The sequence below is a fragment of the Piliocolobus tephrosceles genome, chromosome Y (genome assembly GCF_002776525.5).
Source record: "Piliocolobus tephrosceles isolate RC106 chromosome Y, ASM277652v3, whole genome shotgun sequence".
In the NCBI taxonomy this organism is placed as follows: domain Eukaryota; kingdom Metazoa; phylum Chordata; class Mammalia; order Primates; family Cercopithecidae; genus Piliocolobus; species Piliocolobus tephrosceles.
Window position 1 is genome coordinate 20,747,189 of NC_045456.1, and position 14,778 is coordinate 20,761,966.

A 14,778-nucleotide genomic window follows, 5' to 3' on the forward strand; every position below is an offset into this window, starting at 1 on the left:
ACAGTTACAGACTGAGATCTGAGAAATCACATGGTTTTGGGCATGAAAAAAAAAAAAATTAGAGACAGGACTGGTGGAGGTTTTTTCTCGGAATTTAGTCTTTAATTTGAGTTCCATTCCAGAGGCCATTTCTTACTGTGACTGGAAATGTCTGAGGAGCCTGTGTTCTCTTTCTTTGTATTCCTGCTCTGATCTTATCTTCTAGTCTCCAACCGGGAAGTTTAATCTTGACAGGTACTAACAGAAATGAAGAATGTGACCATTTCCTCCAGGGTAACTGTGTATTTTAAGTTCTCTGAAACAACTAGCATGCATCATTTTGTACATTCTTATTTTGTAAATAAAACCTTCTACTTTCAAATGATAACATGCTATGGATGGAAAAGTCTCTTCAGTGCATGATCTGACTTTCGTTTACTGTAATTTGGTGATTTGATGATAATCAGAGAGGAATCATAGCATTGATATACCTGCTGGGGACATTAAAATGGGATTGAGACAGAGTGAATTCCCAACTGGGGAACAATGATGTGAAAACCGTGCCTGTCTACAACAGCTCTTGGGCTTAGGAAAATCTTCACATAATTTCTTGTAGAAACGGCTGCTTAAGGGCGGCAGGCTGTTGAGGTCTGCAGTTTGTCTGGTCTTCTTCTGACAGTTTATAACAGATTTTTGTCTCAGCATATACTGCTTGCACACCCGCATTTGGGCAGGCAGATGTCTGCAGGTGGAAGCTGACATTTTGCTTAAGGGATACTGTGCAAACAGTGCCTCATCTTGCACCCAGCCAGGAAATATATATCGGTAACTGTGACCACATGTGTATGCTATTTAGTGATGTCATGAAAGAGTTGCTTATGCTGTAGTCAGAAAAAAACGGGTGAGGTTAATGGGCTTGGGGAGTTTTAATCTTGGATAGCCTAACACTTTGGTGAACATAAAGGCAGTCTGGATAACCCATTGAGACTATATATCTTTTGTTGCAGAAAAGCATCTATAAGCTTGAAATACACATCTTTGTTATACATATGGAGAATGTGAAGGCTTTCTTTCTTCCCAAGCATGTACAGCTAAGGCTACATTTTCTAAATCCCAAATAAATTGAGTGCAAAGAAACTCCAATAGTAAGAAATACCACTAAAGGAACAAGACATGTCCTCTACAGCATATGCTATGTTCTTCTTCTGCTTAGTCTTGCTAAAAGCAAATAATTTTAATTCATAGGTGGATAGTCTTGAAGGTATCTTCTTTGTTTATAGACTGAGGTTTACAGAAACTAAACAAATGTAAGCATTGTTGTTATCTACAAACAAAATCAAAGCTGATAAATTCAGATTAACTGTAATTATCTGGATGTTTTAAGCAAAAATGTCTTTCTTTTGAAACAACCCGACATCAGAGAGCAAAGCATGAACTAGAATTAGATTATCTCAGTACAGACCTAGTTTCCCGTTTTACTGGCACTGTACTAAGTTGTTTAATAGGTGAATTACTCATAATATGCTGGGTTTGATTTTTATCTTTTCAGGATAGAATTATAACGATTTTTTAAACATTTTTATTTTCTATTTTATTTTACTTTTTTGAGATGAGGTCTCGCTATGTTTCCCAGGCTGGTCTTGAACTCCTGGGCTCAAGCAATCCTCCCACCTTGGCATCCCAAAGTGCTGGGATTACTGGTGTGAGTCACCATGCCCGGCCTACAATAATTTTTTTTAAAGTCCATCAAATTGTGTTTGCATTGTTTTGTTCCCCTCAAAATATTAGATGGAATATTGCATAATATATCTAACTTGTTAAAAGAAGTCATTTAAAACTCAATAGTGTAAATCTGACAGTGTTTGAGCTGGCTCAAGGTTTTGCATTAAATAGAAAACAGACCGATGCACACTCCAAACATCTTACATTGGGGTTTCAAGGGATAGAAGCAAGAGTTGACCCAACTGTGTTTGAAAATTTCCAGAATCTCTTATCTCAAAGGTATGCTGCTTTGATGTTTTGACAATTCTGATGGCAAGATGCTTTCTAGTAGGTTGATTTATGCTTGGGCTGTTCCCTCAGCTCCGTCTCCTCAACTCAGGGAGTTTTGCAGGCTTCTCTTAGTTTCTGCCTTCCAGTCATAGCCTGGAAATGCTCTCAAGGCAGTGAGCTGGGGCCACCATAGGTCTTTTGTTTTTCTGCTTCTAGAGAATCACTGTCCTTTTTTCTCTCTCTCTTTTGAAAATTTATTTATTTTCCCTTTGTTTTTAAAATTAATCTTTTGAGAATCACTGCCCTTAACTGCCTGGTATCCAGTCTTGAAAATAGTTCTTCCTTAAATGGTTGACTCTTTACTTTTTGGTCATTTGAGGCTGGAGGAAAAAGTCTATTTATGTTACTCCATCTTGACTGGAAGCATAAGTATGGTGGCCAGCTTACACTGGTTTGCCTGTGGCTTTCTTGGTTTTAGCACTCAATGTCCACATCCCAGGGTGTGTTCAGCACTGAACCCCTAAGTTCTGAGTCAACTAGATGGTTGACCACCCTCAGTGAATGTCCAGATGACATTCTTACACTCCACTTCCTTGATCTCTCTGGTTTTCTAGTAATGGTAGACAGTCCAAGTTATTCTGCTTCTTTGTTAAACTTATATAAAATGCATGCTATTCCCAATGTCTGAGAGCTAAAGGTGCTGTCTCTATTCAATGGATATCGTTATAAAGTTTATCATTTTTGATGGTTTATGAACTAAACAAAATGACACTTAAGAGGTGACCAATTAAGTAACATGAAACTATATGTGTGTGTGCATATGCGTATATATGTGTGTGTGTGTGTGTGTGTGTGTGTGTGTGTGTGTGTGCATATTATTATATATATCAACAGCATCAGACAAATCTGGCTCAACCTTCATGTAACAAAATTGTGATTTGTTCTTCAGTTGCCATGAACCTCCACACTGAGGATCATGTAACCTGAATGTGCCCAGACGAACCAAGCATGCAACTTGAGAGAAAGCTAACTGAGGAGTAGGGACCGAATTAAGAAGCAGACACCACAGGTCAAGATTCAGGATCCAATCAGATTGAACCCTGCTGTCACCCAATGGCAAGATCCAATTAGATCATGCCTCATGGCATCACTTCATTGCAAGGTCCAATTAGATCTTGTCTAATTACCTTGTGCTTATAAAACCTGACCCAAAGCCCAGCTCACAGACACAGATTTGATGAGCATTACTTCCTATCTCTTTGCCAGCTGACTCACAGTAAAGCTTTTCTTTTGTCAAAAGCCAGTGTTATGGTATTAGTCCCTATGTGCATTGAGCAGCAAGTTCATTGATTGTTTGGTCATCTATAGCTCTGTCTGTAGCTATAGATACTCAGCTACAGAAACGTCATGGCTGTGTGCTGCTAGTAATTATGCCAAACATGTGCTATAAGACCATAAGGTCTTTATGGGTTCTCTGATCACCATAATCCAATACAAAACGTTCTTTTTTGAAGTTGAGCAGAAAGAGAGATGAGCAGAAATCACTTAGTGGGTTGAGGAGAGTAATGCAAAAGATTTGGAGAGTAGGAGGAGGAAGTGGGCTGGATAAACACAGTAGGGACTACATGTTGGCTGCTTCCATAGAGACTGTTTCTGAGGCGAATGCAGTCATGCCAGGAAACAAAAATAAAGAGATATTTTAGTTTATGAGTGTATCTACTTTACTAATGTGCAGCTGTTTATTAACATTAATGGGTGTCTGGGTTTTTTTTTTTCACTCTATCCAAATTTAAAGCTTCATAGAATCCTAAACTTCAGTGTTGGAAGCAGCCCGAAACCCAATCACCCCACTTCTTTCAAGCAGACTTCTTATCCAGGATTAGAAATCAAAATCCCAGGGAGAACATTATCAAAATTCGTGCACCCTATTCTTTTTCAGTAGGTCTGGGGAAGGGGAGAAAATCTTAGCTACCTATTAAAAAAAAATTCCCGGATGGATCTTCCTGATGTGTACCTTAAAGAGTCACCATTCTAGGGAAAAAGAGGACCTTAAAAATACTTGCGTTTTCCACTTGGTCGTGCCCAACAATTATGTGAATGAGAAAATGACATATTTTGCAACTAACCAGCCAAGCTGAAAAGATTTTTTCCTTCTGTATGTTCATTAGCAAATTGGGACAATTTAACTCGCATCCTAGCCAATTTCTGCAGAAGCTGGGGCTGCGTGTCTTTAGCTGGTTTGCAACGATACAAGCAGCTGTATCTCCACTGGATGGAACGCACTGTCTAACACATGGCATGCAAAACAGGATATGAGAGCATTTTGGCAAGCAAAGGGACTCAGCTTCAAGGAGCTCTGGGGCCTCTCAGCATCCACTCTGCCCCCACTACCTGCTGACAACTCACATCAATGCCTGGATGTATGGATCTTGCTGAAAAATCAAAACGTAACTGGGAAATAGAAATGCAGAGATTCAATATTGTGCAAGGTAGGAGAAGGCAGGAAGGAGACTTGCCAATAAGATAAATGTTGAATGAATAACTGTACATAATCTGCCTATGGTTGGGCTGATGGTAGAAAGTACGAAGGACGTTTGCTTAGACTGATTCCTCAACCTGAGATTGAAGCAAGCCCGTGGTGGGGAGGCGCTGGCGTTCATGGGTGGAATGGTGTTGAAAACAAGTCAAACACAGAGAAAACTTGTCCCATCTCTACTTGGGTTCGCATCCTTTCCCTTTGCAAACTGAGCTGTGATTCAGAGGCAGTGGAAGCCATCACCTGGGGCTTCAATTCTTTCCAGATTTACCCTTCTGTGGAACAAGGTTTTGTGTCTAATCCATTATGGGGAGATTGACCTTCAGATTTTTAGCTTTCTCCCTTTTTCCTTACTTTTTCTCCTCTTCCTCCTTCTCTTTCCGCCTCTTCCTTCCTTCATCTCCTGCTTTTTCTGTCTTCCTTCTCCCCTTTCTCCTCCTTCTCCTTACTCTTCAGCACTTACCCTTTATGTTAATGCCCAAACAATATGATCTGAGTCCAGCTTGGACACTGGGGAAAAGTTTATTCCTTATGGGTGCCTTCACTAGTACTTATGATATCAGTACACAGCATCCAAAATATGACATAAGCCTCTACCTTAATTCTCCAAATGCAGTTAAATCTAGGTGGTGACATATACCGCAATCTTAATGTGTTGGCTAATGACAGGCAGAACAAGCAAAAAAGAAAAGAAAAGGAGAGAACCTTAATTTGGAAACTGCCAATGACAGCTGTTACAGTCCATTGCCATAATCCCCGCTGGTAGGTCCTTGAAGGCACTCTTGATATGATACAATGAACGTGGCATTTTACTTCCATGGTTTTCCTCACCAAAACCTGTAAACTCAGTCTGATCATGGAAAAAAAAATCTGACAGGTCCTAATTTAGGGATATCCTAGAAAATATTTGCCAAGTGTCCTCAATACTGTCAAGGTCATCAAAAATAAGGAATGTTAAGAAAGTGTCTCATCCAAGAGCAGCATAAAGAGATGTCATAACTAAATGTAATGTAAGATCTTGGAAGATGCTGGAACAGAAAGAGGATATTAGGGGAAAACCAAGGAGATCTAAATAAAGTAGAAAATTTAGATGGTGATGGTGATGATGATGATGGTGATGGTGAGGGTGGTGCTGGTGATGGTGGTGATGGTGATGATGGTGTTGGTGATGATAGTCATGATGATGGTGATGATTATGGTCATGATGATGACGGTGATGGTGGTGATGATGACGGTGATATACACTGCCAATGAGAGATAAGGTTGTTTCTAAGTGTAGGTCCAATGTGGCTTAGTAGGCACACAGGAAAGTCTTTTCAGGGAACCTAGCTCTCGTTGCTGTCTTTGCTATACCAAAGAGTGTTATACATGCTCAGCAAACAACATCTACAGGAACTAGCCCTCAGGAAAGTTAAAAAAAAAAAAAAAGGGCAGTAGAGGGCCAGCCCATTCTTCTCATAGCTCATTGATACACTTGGTCACATGCTGCCACTACCCGCAAGGGAGGCTGGCTGGGGAAAAGTATCCCTATAAGGGCAGAAATGTGCCCAACAAAAACTTTGGCAGGTAGGGGGGTATTCCACAACAAAAAATACAAAGGAGAGAATGAGAGTTACCAGTGTCTGTCTTAGCCTTCAGAGAGATGATGAGTTGAACCAGGAAAACAGCAGAGGGACTAAGGAGAAAGGGAAAGATTGGAGAAGGAAGTTATCCACAGACTTGGTGGAACATTTTGCCAGGTCTGATGTGAGGATGATGATTGGCCATGGAAGCTAAAAAATGTGGCCATGATTTCTCACTTGGATAAACAGACAGTGACTCCTTGAGATATGCCATGTAATGGTGGTACGTGGGGATGAAGGGAATGCTATGGTTTGAAGGTTTTGTCCCCTCCAAAATGCATGTGTTGGATACATAACTTCCAATGCAACAGTTTTGGGAGGTGGAGCCTGATGGGAGGTGTTTAGGTCATGAGGGCTCTACCTCATGAGTGCGTTAAAGCAGCTGTAAGAAGAGCTTGGGTGGGGGTGGGTTCTCCTCTCTCTCTCTTTCTCTGTCTCTTCCGCCGACAAGCCCCCATGTTCCTTTGCCACATAAAGATACAACCTTTCTCCCCTCTGAAAGGGCCAGCATTCAAGGCACCATTCTGTAGACTAGGAGAACAAGTCCTGACCCATGGTGCCTTGTTTTTGGACTTCCCAGACTCCAGAACTGTGAGAGAATAAATTTCTTTTCTTCATAAGTTACCCAGTCTGTGGTAATTTGTGACAGCAGCATAAAATGGCCTAAGATGAGGTGAGGGGCTAATAAATATGAGTTTGAGTTAAATAGAGGCATCCAAGTAAGCAGATTCAGTAGATCAATGACAATTTGAGTCTCACCAGGGAGAGGCTAAAGACCCAGGGAGCCATGTGCGTATGGGAGATATTTAATGGAGCAGAAGTAGATGAGGTCTCAGAGAAAAATAAAGAGACCAAGCATAAACTCTTACAAATATGGGTATGTGGAGGAGAGAAAGCAATAAAATGTAATGATAGATATGGGAAGTATGAGCGCTATCAGGAAGAGGCAAGGAGGACACTGTGGAAACCAGGGGAGGATAGATTTCAGAAGAGAGAGACAAGGCAGAAACCCAAAGAAGATAAACTCCTGAGAATGGGTTCCTGGGTGGAAATGAGATCTCAACCATGTTTCCAAGGGTGGCATCACAGAGCAATGAAGATGGCGGGTGCCATAGCCCATGGGAGAAAATGAGCGTAGACCATGGGGGAAGATATTTGCTAGTGACGGGAAGAAGAGAGAGTAGACAATAGCTTTTGGGAAAGTGCAGGTCAAGAGAAAACTTCTTAGTGAAGGCAGGAAAGTCTGAGAACATCTGCCATGTGTTTTTATTTTTTTTCCTTCTAAAAATGTCTGGCACCATCTGGCATCTTTGATTCATGTAAAGTTGTTGAAAGAAAAGGAGAGGAGAGAGTGAGCAGGAGGAGGAGAACATGAGTGTTAGCCTGGTCAGGTGGTGTCTGTGGTCAAGACATGACCAACGAAGACGCCAACAGGGAGATTAGAATGGGTGAGCAGAGCAGGGTTTTGGGAGGGAGGAATGAACCCAACACCCTGGAGATAAAGATTCCCCTGAGGATATGATAATAGCCTTGTATCTAAGATGAATGTGGCTTGCCACGGGTGATGCTACACATTCCATCGCAATAACACCATACATATAAGCTGTCCCAGTTCTTGTTAGTCATTGCTTCATGTCCCCTGATATAGTGAGAAGACATTCTTATTAATGGTCTTTTATTCTCTTCTCTCTGTTCCCCTTGATGTAAATTATGGTTCTGAGGAAACTGTAAGGCTCTCTCTCTCTCTGTCTTTTTTTTTTTTTTTTTTTTTTTAACTGCACAGAACTCCCAAATCCCATCATTCCACAGGAATCGGATTGATGTCATCTAAACCTCAGCATATGTTTTTTGTTAATGATGGAAAGTTTCTCTCACCATCACCAAGGGAGTTTGCTGAGACCTAAGGGTGTAAGCTAAACTCTCTTTATCATGTAAAAAACAAAACAAAACAGAATTACCAGTGTCATTGGGGGAAACTATCTGGAAATATGAAAAATATAGAAAACATTAATAAAAAAGGAAAATTCATACAGTCTATCTCAAATGCCTCCTGAGCTATATAATATAATTTATTTTTATCAAGCTATGAAAAATATCATATGATGTTTAATGGCAGCACCTTGATTGCATATGGATATGCTGAACATGTGTCAATTATTTTTTTAGATGCTAAATTGACAGAATTTGAAAGCTCCAGATGTGAAAAGTTAAAGAAAAAAGTTGATCCCCTTGAGTTTTGTTGGAATTCTCTCGTGTTTATTCATGTTTCTTACATTAGTAAGAGTACTTATTTGCTCGCTTGGGAGAAGCTAGTTGTGTCAAAGGTTTCTTGTTACCAATGTTTAAATAGCTGTAAAACATTCTTTCTCTACTTGGAGAGCTGAGATTTGCTTTTTTCCCCCCTTATACATTAGTACTTTGGAACCACTTAAATATCAGCTTTTTCAGGAGTCTTTTGCCTCTTGAGTGGGGTCTACTTCAAGCTGGTGTGGCTGCCCTCCTGCAAAAGACTCTGAAGGCTCCTCAAGCACAGCCCATGGGTCAGGACCTGGGCTGGCAAGAAAGCCAACAATTCACATGCAGTAAAGGCTCATTCTGTCTTCCAGGAAGGGGAAGAACAGAACGAAAATGGAAGAGAGGATAATCGAGGGGAATTTGGCTGCAGTAAAAGATAATTTAATTTTATCTTGGTCAGGCAGCATGGTGGAGGAGATGCTGGTGAGGGGTTGGCCCCATTTGGTCCTTCTGACCTCCCAGGACCTGGCTGAGATATTTGTAAGCTCTAAGGGGAAGATTCCGAAGATCTCTTTCAGTTTTAACACCACTTCTTTATTTTCCAGCAGAGAAACAGCATTACACTGCTGACCACAATGTAACCACACTCCCAGTCTTTCCCAGGGATACTTGGGACAGACATCAATTTAAAAATTCATCGTTCCTGGCAACGATAGACACCAGGGATTACTAGAGCAGGGAGGGAGGGATGGCAGCAAGGGTTGAAAAAGTACTTATTGGGTGCTATGCTCACTACGTGGGTGACAGGATCATTTGTACCCCAGGCCTCAGCATCACGCAATGTACCCAGGAAAAAATCTTGCACAAGTATTCCCTGAATCTGACATAAAAGTTGAAATTATTTTTGAAAAATGCATCCTTCCAAAATGGTGACAACTCATTCCCGGCCATAGTCTGAATAATGTTCCCCAAACACATCCGCTGTTCCTCTCTGCACCCTGTGAATGGAACCTTATTTGGAAAAACGAATTTTTGCAGATGTGTGTAAGGTACAGATCTTGAGATGGGCAGATGATCCCGCCTGTAGGGGAAACAACTAGATGATTAATAAATGAGTTGTGGCTTTGTGCACTGAATGTGGAGATCTGACACATTTGCAAAATTATTTTTGGAGGGCTGACCTCACTCATCTGGGCCGGCCTTGGCAGAGGCCGTGGGGGAGATGCCGGTTCCACTCAACTAGATATGCCAGATGGAAAAAAAAAAAAAAAGTACTTTCAACAAACCCAGAAATGGTGACTCCTAAATTGCCAGACACGGATCCTAATGTGAGGAAGACACAAGGAGATCTGACACACCCACAGAGAAGAAGGTGCGAGACGGAGCAGAGAGAATTCAGAGAGGCTGGCCTTGAGGATTGGATTGATGACTATGGAGCCACCAGAAGCTGGAGGAGGTAAGGAAGGATCCTCCCCACGGGCTTTCCAAGGGAGCACAACCATGGAGATACCTTGACTTCAGCTCGGTGGTATTGATTCAGGACTTCCAACTTCCAGAACCGTGAGAGTATGTATTAGGTTGGTGCAAAAGTAATGGCACGTTCAATACGCGTGTTGTTGGAAGCCCCTACGTTAGTGGCAATTTGTTACAGCAGCCATAAGGAATAAATACATTCCCCTAACAAATGAGTGTCAAAGGAAAGGATATTAGAAAAAACCAGGTCTGGGAGTGGTGGCTTATGCCTGTAAACCCAGCACTTTGTGAAGCCAAGGCAGGAGGATAGCTTGAGCCCAGGAGTTTGAGACCAGCCTGGGCAACATAGTAAGACTCCGTCTCTACAAAAATTAAAGAAATAGGGCCGGGCGCAGTGGCTCACGCCTGTAATCCCAGCACTCTGGGAGGCTGAGGCGGGCGGATCATGAGGTTAGGAGATCGAGACCATGGTAAAACCCCATCTCTACTAAAAATACAAAAAATTAGCTGGGCGTGGTGGCGGGTGCCTCTAGTCCCAGCTACTCGGGAGGCTGAGGCAGGAGAATGGCGTGAACCCAGGAGGCGGAGCTTGCAGTGAGCCGAGATTCTGCCACTGCACTCCAGCCTGGGTGACAGAGTGAGACTCTGTCTCAAAACAGCAACAACAACAAAAATTAAAGAAATAAAACAGCCAGCTGTGCTGCTGCACACCTGCAGTTCCATCTACTCGGGAGGCTGAGGTGGGAGGATCACTTGAGTCCACGAGGTCGAGGCTACAATAAGCTAGGATTATATCACTGCATTCTAGCCTGGACAACAGAGCAAGACTGTCTCAGAAACAAAAAACCAAAACCCAGATGTTCCACTATGTTCAAGATACTCAGTATCCTGAACCCTCATCCCTCATGCTTTTTCTGTTTATGGAATTGGGCAACAGCTTTCTTTGTCAGAGCTCACCCTTGCTTTTAAATGCATTTACTCAAGTGAAAAGCAGAGGATGGTGACCGGGTGTGGTGACTCATGCCTGTAATCACAACATTTTGGGAGGCCGATGCATGTAAATTGCTTGAGCTTAGGAGTTCGACATCAGCCTGGGCAACGTAACAAAACCCTGTCTCTACAAAAAATGCAAAACAATTAGCCCGGCATGATGGTTTGAGCCTGTAGTCTCAGCTAGTTCGGAGGCTGAGGTGGGAGGATAGCTTGACCCTAGGAGGTCAAAGCTGCAGTGAGCTGAGATCGTGCCACTGCACTCCAGCCTAAGCGACAGAGTAAGACTCTCTCTCTCTCTCTCTCTCTCTCACATACACACACACACAAACAGAGCAGAGAATGAAGAACCGCAGCAGAAGCTGGAGTGCAATCCTTTTCTAACTCAGGCTGAGGATAGAGCGATGCAATTACCCAACACCCGCCCCCCTGTCTGATTCCTGAATCATTATCTCTCAGGCAAGCCCTGTCCTTCCAGAACCCGGTCTTTGCCAGGACTGTGCCTCAGAACGGGAAGGCTCTGACCAATGACAGAATGAGGTGAGTCACCAGCGGACACTGGAAACAAATGCTCATTCTTTATATCTGGGTCACCGCTTCTTGGTTTGTTGAAAGTACTTTTATTTTTTTCCATCTGGCATATCTATGTGAGCAGAACCAGCATCTAACCACAGCCTCTGCCAAGGCCGGCACAGAGGAGTGAGGTCAGCTTCAAAAATAATTTTCCAAACCTGTCGGATCTCCAGGTTCCGTGCACCAAGCTAGAACTCATTGATTTATAACATAGTTGTTTCCCCCTATAAGCAAACAAAGAGAACAAAATCATTAGCTCGAGGCAAAGGAGAGCCCCAAAGAGTGCCTGTTTCCAGGGAATGCAGTGGAGAATTTTCCTCTCTCAGAGAGGCTGTGGGTTTCTCTCAACTGCATCATTACTCTCGAGAAATTATTTGGAATTGGAGGGTAGTGAGTTCTTTTTAACTCAGGATTCTAGTGAATTGAGAATTTTAAAAGGATTAGATTATTTAGAATTTGGCTTATGACACTTAAATATACAAAGTACCATTGTAATTCAATACAAATTGCTAACATCTAACTATTCCTCTGCGTGCAAACCTCAACTGTGTGGATGTGAGTATAAGTATAAATTCATATCATATGTAATAGCTATTAGATTTATTAGTTTAGCTATCATTGTCTATCTCGTATCTATCTCTATCTCTTCCATTTTATCCATCTGTCATCTATCTACTCATCCATCTATCAAGCTTTCTATGTACCTACTTCCCTACCTATTAAACTCTCATGTCTCTCTGTATCAATCTATGTATCTATTTATTATCTATCCATTTATCCCATCTTATCCATTTATCTGTTATCTTATGTGTCTATCATCTGTCTCATCTATCATCTCTCTATTCATCTACATCCGTCTATCATCTGTCTATCATCATCTATGTCTTCTGTCTTTATCAATCCATCGCTTATCTATCTACTGATCCATCTATCATCTATCTACCTACTTTCCTACCTATCAAAATCTCGTCTCTATCATCTACTTACCTACCCATCTATTATCTATCTGTCTATCATCTATCAATTATCTATCTAATCTATCCATCGTCTATCTATCTATCTACTCATTCATCCATTGAGCATATTAGCTAAGAAAGTTCAAATATTCTGCTCTTATCATTTTTCATATGAAAACCACATGATAGAGCCGTAAGTTGCTTCAGGAAGAAGCTATAGGTATAAGAGATGGAGCAGAGACATAGCATCTTCTCTTTCTTTCATTACAGATGTGCTATTTCCAAATCATGGTTACATTATAACCAGCTCGAGTCACCATTGCACATATTTATTTTTATATTTGATTGTATTCAAATTTGTTATTGTTCTGTACACTATCTCATAATAACTCAGAATGGTCATTATAGGTGTCCATTGCACTGGATACTTAATTCTACTTAACCTTACAATGGTTGTGTAGAATGCCTCCAACACACCTTTTAAGCAGATTCTTGGGATTTGTTTAATTGTTCTTTCGGTGAAGGACAGAAGACAAATTTCACCTGCATAAGCTTCCCGATCAGAGGAATTTTGAGTGAGTGGGAATTTACAGTAGAGTCACCTTCTTGTTAAACCCATTGCAATGAGTCTTTTCATGCCTGCCTCTCTGAGATTTACCAGTTTCTTGTCATGGCTAAATTTGGCTCTTTATTGAGCTGGTGATGTGGTCATCCAATACGATCTGACATATACTAAACTCTTCCCTCTCCTTGCAGGAGTTGAGGCCAAATTTAATTGATGTCACCATGGGAAATAGCCCAGGGGTCAGGATTCCTGTTTCCATAGCAGGAAAAAGAGAGGAGGTGAAAAATTCTGTACCTTCTCCAACACTCAGAGTATTACAACAAACGCACACCCCAAGAGTATATTAATGTATAGTAGACTCTTGAACAATGTGGGAGTTAGGGGTACCAGCACCCCGTGCAGTCAAAAATCCACCTGTAGGCTGAGCATGGTGGCTCATGCCTGTAATCCCAGCACTTTGGGAGATTGAGGTGGGTGGATCACCTGAGGTCAGAAGTTCAAGACCAGCCTGGCCAACATAGTGAAACCCCGTCTCTACTAAAAATACAAAAATTAGCCAAGCGTGGTGGCATGTGCCTGTAATCCCAGCTATTCGGGAGGCTGAGGCAGAAGAATCACCTGGACCCGGGAGGTGGAGTTTGCAGTAAGCAGAGATCGAGTCACTGCACTCCAGCCTGGCCAACAAGAGTGAAACTCCGTCTCAAAGAAAATAAAAAAAAAAAAACAATCCACTCGTAACTTTTGACTCTCCCAAAACATAACTAATAATAACCTGCTTTTGAGTGGAAGCCTTCGTGATGACATAAACAGTCGATTAGCGCATATTTTATATGTTATATGTATTAAATACTGTATTCTTACAATAAAACAAGCTAAAGAAAAGAAAATGTCATTAAGAAAATAATAAGGAACAGAAAACACATTTACTATTCATGAGTGGAAGTGGATCATCATAAAAGTGTGCATCCTCATTGTCTTCACATTGAGGAGCCTGAGGAGGAAGAGAAGGGTTGTTCTTGCTGACTCAGTGGTGCCAGAGGTGGAAGAGAATCCAATCCCCTTCTAAGTGGACCACAAAGTTCAAACCCATGTTGTTCAAAGGTCAACCGTACTGTAACTAAGTAATGTATCAATGGACAGTGGTTCCTACAATGAAGCCATTGTCCTAACAGTGGCCTGTGATAAATTTTTGAGAATACGTATAATTATTTTTGGCAGATGGTCACCAAAATGAAATGAGTGTATGCACAGGAAATCTATACAGTGGTTCTGGCTATTTAAAGTTATCTTTTGCATGAAATGGATCCTCATTCTTCACAAAGAGACTGCATTGCTCAATCCATGTTCTTTGTGATAGAAATATTTCTGTGGTCAGGACCAGTGATTCCCACGTTTTCCTTGGACACATTTCCTAGAATAAAATGATCTAACTGTATTGCCAAAGGGAGCAGAAGATTGGAGATTTGGTGTGTGTGTGTGTGTGTGTGTGCGTGTGTGTGTGTGTGTGTGTGTGTATAGGAGATGGAAATACAAACATAGAGATAGAGAATAGAGAAACAGAAAAAAAGATAGATGATACATACATGATGGAAAGACAGAAAGATGATAGAGAGATAATGAGTGATAGGTAGACAAATAGATAGATGATAGATGATAGAAAGATAGATAAAAAGATGATAGATGATAGATGATGGATAGAAACATAGATAGATAGATAGATAGATAGATAGATAGATAGATAGATAGACAGATAGAAATACAGATATATATAGATAGATATACGGATAGATAGATATAGATAGAAATACAGATAAAGATAGAAATATAGATAGATAGATAGATAGATAGATAGATAGA